Source organism: Bidens hawaiensis, unplaced genomic scaffold, assembly GCF_021521415.1.
Source record: "Bidens hawaiensis isolate Kalapana, Puna unplaced genomic scaffold, B.hawaiensis_p1.1 tig00026267_1, whole genome shotgun sequence".
In the NCBI taxonomy this organism is placed as follows: Eukaryota; Viridiplantae; Streptophyta; class Magnoliopsida; order Asterales; family Asteraceae; genus Bidens; species Bidens hawaiensis.
Window position 1 is genome coordinate 172,553 of NW_027494234.1, and position 11,608 is coordinate 184,160.

The following is an 11,608-nucleotide window of genomic DNA, read 5'->3' on the forward strand; positions in this document are numbered from 1 at the left end:
CAAGTAAACTGGCTACTTTTGACTCAGCTGTCGAACTCACAGAGATGGTTTATGATGACCTGGAAGTGGACGGTGTGGTAGTGGAAGAGAAGAAAGATAAGAAATGGGTCGCTCCTGTCAAACGACCCGGTACTCAGTTGTGGAACCCTAAGGATAAGATGCAGAAGGTGTGGGAGAAGAGATCGTGTAAGACATGTGGTAAGATGCACGGTGGTGAGTGCAAGTGGGGTATTGGGGCTGATGTTTGTGGCAAATGTGGAAAGGCACATGGAGGAGGGTGTAAAGTTGGATCAAACGCCTGTTATAAGTGCGGGAAGGTGGGGCACTATGCTCATGAGTGCAGTGAGAAACCAACATGTTTCCGGTGTGGTAAGACAGGCCACGTGGCCAGGGAATGTACTGAAGCTGGACGAAGCGGAAAGAAAGATGCGGAACCATCAAGACCAAAGACCAGAGCTTACATGCTGACTCAAGAACAAGCCAAGCAGATCCCAGATGTCATGACAGGTACGTTTTTAGTAAACGGTATTACAGCTTCAGTATTGTTCAATTCAAGTGCAAATAAAAGTTTTGTGGCAACGACATTTAGTAAGTTAGAAAAAATGAAATGTTGTCGTGTTCCTGAAACCTTTATAGTAGAAACGGCCAGTGACACCTCGGTTAGGTTAATGAGAACGGTTAAGGACTGTAAGATAGAGTTAGAGGGACATGAATTCTCTGTTACCCTGTATGTTATGACCTTAGGAGGATTCGATGTGGGTTTGGGAATGGATTGGTTATCCGAGTTTGAAGTTCAGATAGTGTATAAGATTAAAGTCCTTGGATGGTGGTACAGTGACGGTTTATGGAGATAAAGAAAATTCAGGGCTTAATGTCATTTCAATGATAAAAGTCGAAGGTTTATTAAGGCGAGGTGCGATGCCTACCTGGCGTATGTCGTCAAAGCTAAGGCCGAGACGAAAGAAGTGAAAGATGATCCTGTTGTGCCCGACTACCCAGAAGTGTTCCCTGAGGACCTTCCAGGGTTGTCACCAGAGCGAGAGGTAGAATTCCAGATAGACTTAATACTAGGAGCACAGCCCGTCGCAAAAGCACCTTACCGTCTAGCGACATCTGAGATGAAAGAATTGATGTCCCAACTACAATAACTCCTCGATAAAGGTTTTATAAGACCGAGTGTTTCCCCATGGGGCGCACCGGTGTTGTTTGTTTAGAAAAAGGATGGAACTATGATAATTTGTATAGAATATCATGAGTTGAATAAGCTTAAAGTGAAGAACAAATATCCGTTGCCATGGATTGATGACTTGTTTGATCAACTACAAGGTTCAAGTTGGTTCTCTCGAATAGGCCTTAGATCAGGCTATCATCAGCTGAAGGTGAAAGAGGCAGATATCCCTAAGACGGAGTTTCGGACGCGGTATGGACACTACGAGTTCCTCGTGATATCGTTCGGTTTAACGAATGCTCCTGCAACATTTATGGATATGATGAATAGGGTATGCCGGCCGATGTTAGATAAGTTAGTCATCATTTTCATTAACGATATATTAATTTATTCTAAGAGCGAGGCTGACCATGCAGAGCATCTACGAGAAGTATTAGAGAAACTGAAAGAAGAGAAGTTGTATGCTATGTTTTCGAAATGCGCGTTCTGGTTGTGTGAGGTACAGTTTCTTGGTCACGTGATCAATCCTGAGGGGATTAACGTGGACCCGACTAAGATTGAGGCGATAACAAACTGGAAGACTCCACAGAACCCGACTGATATACGCAACTTCTTAGGGTTGGCTGGCTATTATAGGAGATTCATTGAGGGCTTCTCCAAGATAGCTGCAACGTTGACCGGATGTTGAAACCTTCCATGGATCTAGCCACGTCGATACATCAATTAATCAATACATACAAGAATACGTTAAATAGATTTATTGATAAATAGGATAAATACATAATAAGTTATGAAGAGGATAAATAATAGATCTAGGATCTCTCACACTCTCTCATGTGTGTGATCGCTTTACAAATGAGCATGGATATGCCTATTTATAGGCCATATGCTCTAGTCCGTTAAGTTAAGTCTAATTCGTTATATCTTTATAACGAATTAGACTCCATTCGTTATGCTTCCATAATGAATGGGTAATAACTTAACGAACCAGCCCTCATTCGTTATGCTTCCATAACGAATGGGCTTATACCTTAAAGAACTAGTCTAGTTAACTAACGAATGGACCTCATTCTCTATACAATCCATAGCGAATGGGCCATTTTACATTAAATAAACAACCTAGACTTTTTATAACTTATTCGATCGCTACGGACACCAAAACCGTGCACTAACATCGGAATGACCCGAAAGTCTGTAGTGTTTAGTTGGGGAAAGTTTCAAGAAGAAGCTTTTGAAGAATTGAAGAAGAGACTCACGCAAGCTCCAAACCTTGCATTGCCCGATGGTGACGAGGATTTGGTTGTTTGTACCGATGCTTCGCATCGTGGGTTAGGTTGCGTGTTAATGCAACGAGGAAAAGTGATAGCTTATGCATCTAGACAGTTGAAGGTTCACGAGAGTACCTACCCGACACATGATTTAGAGCTAGCAGTAGTAGTTCATGCCCTCAAGATATGGAGACACTACTTGTATGGTACTAAGTGTACTATTTACACCGATCATAAGAGTTTGAAGTACTTCTTCGAGCAGAAAGAGTTAAACATGAGACAGAGGAGATGGTTAGAGTTGGGCTGTAAGCGAACCAGACGTTCGGCGGACGTCAGGTCGTCCGTTCGGCAAGAAGTTCGTTTATGTTCGTCCATTTAATAAACGAACCGGACATGGACAAAAAACTTTCTTTCGGTAAGCTTAACGGACGAACACGGACAAGGCCCAAGTCCGTTCGATATTGTTCTTGAATGTCCAGTAACGTTCGTCCGATTACATCCGGTAATGTCCGTCCGATATCGTTAGTGTTTAAATCTATCCAGTATTGTAATATAGTTGTGGAATTTCTAGTGTTATTAATCACACTTTCATATTATTACACATGTCTGATGTCTCTTACTCCCTCCGTCCCATTATAAGTGTCCTAGTTTGACTTTTCAAGTCTTTCTTTAGCAACCTTGACCGTAAATGTTTTTGTTCGTGTCATATAATACTTGATGAAAATTATATCAATGTAAAATACATTTAAAACCCAATCCATTCATATATTTTACATCAAGTATTATATAACACAAACAAAAATATTGTCGGTCAAAGTTAAACAAGAAAGACTTGAAAAATCAAACTAGGACACTTATAATGGGACGGAGGGAGTATATTATAGTGATATACTTTATGTTAATATATTAAGTGTTAATTATATTTGGATGTTATATGGTGTAATTCCAAATTTGTAGGTGATGTTTTTTAGATTTATGTTTGATATGTAACCGTTTATATTTGTCCATTAGGGTTAGTTGTCCATTAATGTTTACATTAGTTTGTCCATTAATGTCCATTAGTGTATGTTTGTGATTGTCCATTATTGTTCGTTAACGTCCGTTTACAATATTAACTGACGGACACGGACGAACACGGACAAACTCAATTTCTTAATGGACGGACACGGACATAAATTTTCGTTCGATGGAGTGTTCGTGAACCGTCCGTTTGTCCGTCAAAAGCTTAACGGACGAACACGGACATGCTCTCGTCCGGTCTGGTTCGGTCCATGTACACCCCTAGTTAGAGTTGATAAAGGACAACGAGTGTGATATCAAATACTATCATGGTAAGGCTAATGTGGTTGCTGACGCACTGAGCCATAAGAATGAAGAAGTCATTGCAACAGTGAAGTAGTATAAGTTAATCATTAAATCAGATATGGTTGAATAGATCATCAAAGTACAATCCGAGGTACTTGCAGATGAAGGGCTAATGAAGAAAGAGAGAATTTTCGGACAACAAGACGAGCTGATAGATAACACAAATGGTGTGAAGACTAGGTTTTACCGCACGTGGATTCCACGCCATGGAAATTTTAGAGGTTGAATCCTAGATGAAGCTCATAAGTCAAGATACTCGATTCATCTGGGATCCACCAAGATGTATCAAGACCTAAAGAGAGACTATTGGTGGTCGGGTATGAAGAATGATGTGGTAGATTATGTCAGTAAGTGCTTAACTTGCTTGCAAGTCAAGGTAGAGCACCAGAAGCCCTATGGGAAGATGCAGCCATTAGAGATACCTGAATGGAAATGGGAACACATCACCATGGATTTCATAACTAAGCTACCCCGTACAGCTAAACATCATGATACTATTTGGGTGATTGTGGACCGTTAGATGAAAAGTTATCACTTTCTACCTATACGAGAGGCTATCACGTTAGAAACGTTAGTAAATGTGTTCATAAAAGAGGCTGTGGCCAAGCATGGAGTACCGCTGTCGATTGTGTCTGATAGAGATACTCGTTTTACTTCAAGATTTTGGAAGAAGTTCCATGAAGCTATGGGAACAAGGTCAAACATCAGTACGGCGTATCATCCTCAAACAGATGGGCAGTCTGAAAGGACTATCCAAACCCTTGAGGATATGCTACGTGCTTGTGTTTTAGACTTTGGAGGAAGTTGGGATGATCATCTGCATCTGACAGAGTTCTCCTATAACAACAGCTACCAATCGAGTTTTGGTATGCCGCCGTTTGAGATGATGTATGGTAGACGTTGTAGAACTCCTGTATGTTGGGGAGAGATTGATCATAAAGAGATTGGAAGTTTGGAAGTCGTGCAAGAAACCTCGTCAAGGTTCGATAAGATAAAGGAAAGGATGAAAGCTGCTCAAGACCGTCAGAAGTCGTATGCTGATAAGAGGCACCGTTGGTGACAATGTGATGCTCAAGGTCTCGCCTTGGAAAGGAATTATCGCTTCAGAAAGAGAGGAAAGCTAAGCCCAAGGTACATTGGACCGTTTAAGATTGCTGATCGTGTGGGAGAAGTGGCTTACAAGCTAGATTTACCAGAAGAGTTGGAAGGAATTAATTCTACCTTTCATGTTTCACATCTGAGAAAATGTCTAGCTGATAACACATCACATGTGCCATTAGTAGACATTGAGGTTGATGAACAATTAAATTATATCGAACAGCCTGTAGAGATCATTGATCGCAAGGAAAAGCAGCTTCGTCATAAAGATATCCAATTGGTGAAGGTGATACGGAAGCATCGCAAGGGATCGGATGCCACTTGGGAAGCTGAGGAAGAGATGCGCAAGTTTTACCCAGAATTGTTTAAGTAGTAGTTAGGTGTCGGGGACGAAACCTCTTTAAGGAGTGAAGAATTGTAACATCCTACTTTTGGTTATAATAATAAAAGAGAATTTCGTTTATTCAAAAATGTGTCGTGTATCAGTTTAGATAATAAACTATAAGAGGGTGGCCTTGGACTTTAAAAGATGGAATAAAGGATGGAATGGGCCTTAGGTCCATGGGCTTAAAGGAGTATAAATACCCCTTAAACACTAAACCTTTCCATTTTTATCCATCTCTACACCATAGCCTAGACCTTGAAAAACACACACAAACACCATCCTATATCCCGAGCCAAGATCCGAAGGTGGAAACCCGAACTCGTTGGTGCTAGAACGTTGTGACGAACCAAAACAACATCAAGACTAGACCATATTCGTAAAACGACTCGTTTAAGGTACGTTTATAACAATAACTTGTTCGTTTAGGTTTGGATTTCGTTTATAAATCATAGATCTGTTTGAGTATGGTAAAAAACGAATCCAACGCAACAAATCTCACTAAAATTCGTTAACATATGATGGGTTAATCGATTGCTTAATAAACCGGGTTTAGACAATGATCAACGCACTGTCTAAACGCGATGTATGTATGTTTGGATGATTAGGGTTTGTTAGCACTGAGATTGCGAGTCTATTGATACCAAACTCGTGTTGTTTCATCACGATTTGAGTGTTAATTGCAAATCCAATGTCTGTTGACTGTTTGCTGTTCTTATCAATTTTGACTTTGACCCTAGAGTTAAAGATTTGGATAAATTTGATGCCCAATTCGTTATACCAAAAGAATCACTGGTCATTCGTTAGAAAACCATAACGAATTGAATACGTTCGCGTGTCCTCATGACGAACGAACCCTTCTCATTCGTTATATGCTCATTCGCTATGTTAAGATAATGAATCAGGATAACGAATCAGATAATGTTGAAATAACAATCAGTTCATGTTGAGATAACGAATCAGGATAACGAATCAGGTCATGTTAAGATAACGAATCAAGATAACGAATCAGGTCATTCAATACTCATTCGCTACGTTAAGATAACGAATGAGGCTTAATCAAAGGCCATTCGTTATAACGAATGAGTTAACAATAAAATAATAATTTAAGATTTCTAATGGAAATTTTGTTAAGAGCAGTTAATGAAAATAAAATTTTTCCAAGCTGATCTGGCAGCTTAACCCCAGCCAGGGGTGCTGCCCAGGGGCGGATCTACAGTGTTAATGGGTGGTTCCCCGGAACCACCCGAGTTTCGAAATAATAGTGAATTTATATATAGAAAATATTAAAGGAACCACCTTATAAATTAGGAAGGAACCACTTAATTTATAATCAAAGCCTTGGTCCAGCCGGTAAACAGGTGGTTTTGAAACCTGGAGGTCACAGGTTCAATTCTGGTTTCCAGCTTAAATTTTTGGACTTTTTTTTTACTAACTCAAACCTTATAATAATTTGGCTTTTATAATAAAAATACAAAGACACCACAAAACAACAGCGCCTCCCTCCCTGACCCTCTTCAAACCTACTAGCCGTCCCCATTCAGCCGTTCTCCGACCACCGCGGCACTGCCGCCACTTTTCCAGCCGATCAATACACTCATCATGCCTTCTACTCTTCCTCGAAGCTCGATTGCTCGAATCCTCCCACTTTGAAGGTAAGTTTACATTTATTGTTAAATGTTAATTGTTCTTGATTGTTAACTACTTAATTGCTAAGTTATTTATTAAATTTAGTTTTAGTTTGTTAGATTGTTGGTTTTAATTTGTTAGTTTTTAGTTTGTTAACAAGTTTCTTTACCCGCGCACGCAACACGCAGGGGGTCATAGGTGTTAGATAGTGCAATGGTAATCTAGTCATACCATGAGCTCTTTTACCCGTACCACAAGTTGTAGATAACGCAATGAAAGTATTAGAAAAATAATATACTTATGTTGAAAAGCCTAGTAACATTAGGACCTACAGTTTGGTAGAAGTTGACAATCATCATCAAGCCTTGAACCTGCAACCGCTCTCTTCCCTTACTTTTACAATATCCATATAATACATCATCATCAAAGTTCCAAGTAGTATGTAAACATTATGTTGAGATATTTTAAAAACGTGTCAGATTGAAAAGTTATGTTGATGGAATAGACTAATTCAACAACAAAGGGAGCAATAATGTTATTAATCAAATATATAAATTCAGTGTCATAGTGTATGAAATCATTTCAAATTATCCACGGATTTCAATTAAATTTAGCCCACTAAAAGTATAATGAGATGACATAGATGAACTTTAATGACGGTGTCCCTTTTATTATTTTATCGTATTTTTATTACGTAACGAACTTTGCCCGATCCATCGAACCGACCCGAATCTCAAACCGACCCGGATTTTTTTATACTCGACTCTATTAAATTGAAGAATCTAAAAGTTGTGCACCACCTAAAACAAATTCCTGGATCCGCCACTGGTGCTGCCCCCGGACCCTTGTTCGTTGTGGGATTACATTAGACTAGAAATACGATATGGATAGTGATTGTGAACACTGAGGCCAAGCGAATCAAGTGCTACATCAGAGGACTTCCACAGAACGTCCGCACCTTAGTTAGGGCAAGTAAACCGGCTACTTTTGACTCAGCTGTCGAACTCACAGAGATGGTTTATGATGACCTGGAAGTGGACGGTGTGGTAGTGGAAGAGAAGAAAGATAAGAAATGGGTCGCTCCTGTCAAACGACCCGGTACTCAGTTGTGGAACCCTAAGGATAAGATGCAGAAGGTGTGGGAGAAGAGATCGTGTAAGACATGTGGTAAGATGCATGGTGGTGAGTGCAAGTGGGGTATTGGGGCTTATGTTTGTGGCAAATGTGGAAAGGCACATGGAGGAGGGTGTAAAGTTGGATCAAACGCCTGTTATAAGTGTGGGAAGGTGGGGCACTATGCTCATGAGTGCAGTGAGAAACCAACATGTTTCCGGTGTGGTAAGACAGGCCACGTGGCCAGGGAATGTACTGAAGCTGGACGAAGCGGAAAGAAAGATGCGGAATCATCAAGACCAAAGACCAGAGCTTACATGCTGACTCAAGAACAAGCCAAGCAGATCCCAGATGTCATGACAGGTACGTTTTTAGTAAACGGTATTACAGCTTCAGTATTGTTCAATTCAAGTGCAAATAAAAGTTTTATGGTAACGACATTTAGTAAGTTAGAAAAAATGAAATGTTGTCGTGTTCCTGAAACCTTTATAGTAGAAACGGCCAGTGACACCTCGGTTAGGTTAATGAGAATGGTTAAGGACTGTAAGATAGAGTTAGAGGGACATGAATTCTCTGTTACCCTGTATGTTATGACCTTAGGAGGATTCGATGTGGGTTTGGGAATGGATTGGTTATCCGAGTTTGAAGTTCAGATAGTGTATAAGATTAGGTTAATAAGGTTAAAGTCCTTGGATGGTGGTACGGTGACGGTTTATGGAGATAAAGAAAGTTCAGGGCTTAATGTCATTTCAATGATAAAAGTCGAAGGTTTATTAAGGCGAGGTGCGATGCCTACCTGGCGTATGTCGTCAAAGCTACGGCCGAGACGAAAGAAGTGAAAGATGTTCCTGTTGTGCGTGACTACCCATAAGTGTTCCCTGAGGACCTTCCAGGGTTGCCACCAGAGCGAGAGGTAGAATTCCAGATAGACTTAATACTAGGAGCACAGCCCGTCGCAAAAGCACCTTACCGTCCAGCGACATCTGAGATGAAAGAATTGATGTCCCAACTACAATAACTCCTCGATAAAGGTTTTATAAGACCGAGTGTTTCCCCATGGGGCGCACCGGTGTTGTTTGTTTAGAAAAAGGATGGAACTATGATAATTTGTATAGAATATCATGAGTTGAATAAGCTTAAAGTGAAGAACAAATATCCGTTGCCATGGATTGATGACTTGTTTGATCAACTACAAGGTTCAAGTTGGTTCTCTCGAATAGGCCTTAGATCAGGCTATCATCAGCTGAAGGTGAAAGAGGCAGATATCCCTAAGACGGAGTTTCGGACGCGGTATGGACACTACGAGTTCCTCGTGATATCGTTCGGTTTAACGAATGCTCCTGCAACATTTATGGATATGATGAATAGGGTATGCCGGCCGATGTTAGATAAGTTAGTCATCATTTTCATTAACGATATATTAATTTATTCTAAGAGCGAGGCTGACCATGCAGAGCATCTACGAGAAGTATTAGAGAAACTGAAAGAAGAGAAGTTGTATGCTATGTTTTCGAAATGCGCGTTCTGGTTGTGTGAGGTACAGTTTCTTGGTCACGTGATCAATCCTGAGGGGATTAACGTGGACCCGACTAAGATTGAGGCGATAACAAACTGGAAGACTCCACAGAACCCGACTGATATACGCAACTTCTTAGGGTTGGCTGGCTATTATAGGAGATTCATTGAGGGCTTCTCCAAGATAGCTGCACCGTTGACCGGATGTTGAAACCTTCCATGGATCTAGCCACGTCGATACATCAATTAATCAATACATACAAGAATACGTTAAATAGATTTATTGATAAATAGGATAAATACATAATAGATATGAAGAGGATAAATAATAGATCTAGGATCTCTCACACTCTCTCATGTGTGTGATCGCTTTACAAATGAGCATGGATATGCCTATTTATAGGCCATATGCTCTAGTTCGTTAAGTTAAGTCTAATTCGTTATATCTTTATAACGAATTAGACTCCATTCGTTATGCTTCCATAACGAATGGGCTTATACCTTAAAGAACTAGTCTAGTTAACTAACGAATGGACCTCATTCTCTATACAATCCATAGCGAATGGGCCATTATAAATTAAATAAACAACCTAGACTTTTTATAACTTATTCGATCGCTACGGACACCAAAACCGTGCACTAACATCGGAATGACCCGAAAGTCTGTAGTGTTTAGTTGGGGAAAGTTTCAAGAAGAAGCTTTTGAAGAATTGAAGAAGAGACTCACGCAAGCTCCAAACCTTGCATTGCCCGATGGTGACGAGGATTTGGTTGTTTGTACCGATGCTTCGCATCGTGGGTTAGGTTGCGTGTTAATGCAACGAGGAAAAGTGATAGCTTATGCATCTAGACAGTTGAAGGTTCACGAGAGTACCTACCCGACACATGATTTAGAGCTAGCAGTAGTAGTTCATGCCCTCAAGATATGGAGACACTACTTGTATGGTACTAAGTGTACTATTTACACCGATCATAAGAGTTTGAAGTACTTCTTCGAGCAGAAAGAGTTGAACATGAGACAGAGGAGATGGTTAGAGTTGGGCTGTAAGCGAACCAGACGTTCGGCGGACGTCAGGTCGTCCGTTCGGCAAGAAGTTCGTTTATGTTCGTCCATTTAATAAACGAACCGGACATGGACAAAAAACTTTCTTTCGGTAAGCTTAACGGACGAACACGGACAAGGCCCAAGTCCGTTCGATAGTGTTCTTGAATGTCCAGTAACGTTCGTCCGATTACATCCGGTAATGTCCGTCCGATATCGTTAGTGTTTAAATCTATCCAGTATTGTAATATAGTTGTGGAATTTCTAGTGTTATTAATCACACTTTCATATTATTACACATGTCTGATGTCTCTTACTCCCTCCGTCCCATTATAAGTGTCCTAGTTTGACTTTTCAAGTCTTTCTTTAGCAACCTTGACCGTAAATGTTTTTGTTCGTGTCATATAATACTTGATGAAAATTATATCAATATAAAATACATTTAAAACCCAATCCATTCATATATTTTACATCAAGTATTATATAACACAAACAAAAATATTGTCGGTCAAAGTTAAACAAGAAAGACTTGAAAAATCAAACTAGGACACTTATAATGGGACGGAGGGAGTATATTATAGTGATATACTTTATGTTAATATATTAAGTGTTAATTATATTTGGATGTTATATGGTGTAATTCCAAATTTGTAGGTGATGTTTTTTAGATTTATGTTTGATATGTAACCGTTTATATTTGTCCATTAGGGTTCGTTGTCCATTAATGTTTACATTAGTTTGTCCATTAATGTCCATTAGTGTATGTTTGTGATTGTCCATTATTGTTCGTTAACGTCCGTTTACAATATTAACGGACGGACACGGACGAACACGGACAAACTCAATTTCTTAATGGACGGACACGGACATAAATTTTCGTTCGATGGAGTGTTCGTGAACCGTCCGTTTGTCCGTCAAAAGCTTAACGGACGAACACGGACATGCTCTCGTCCGGTCTGGTTCGGTCCATGTACACCCCTAGTTAGAGTTGATAAAGGACAACGAGTGTGATATCAAATACTATCATG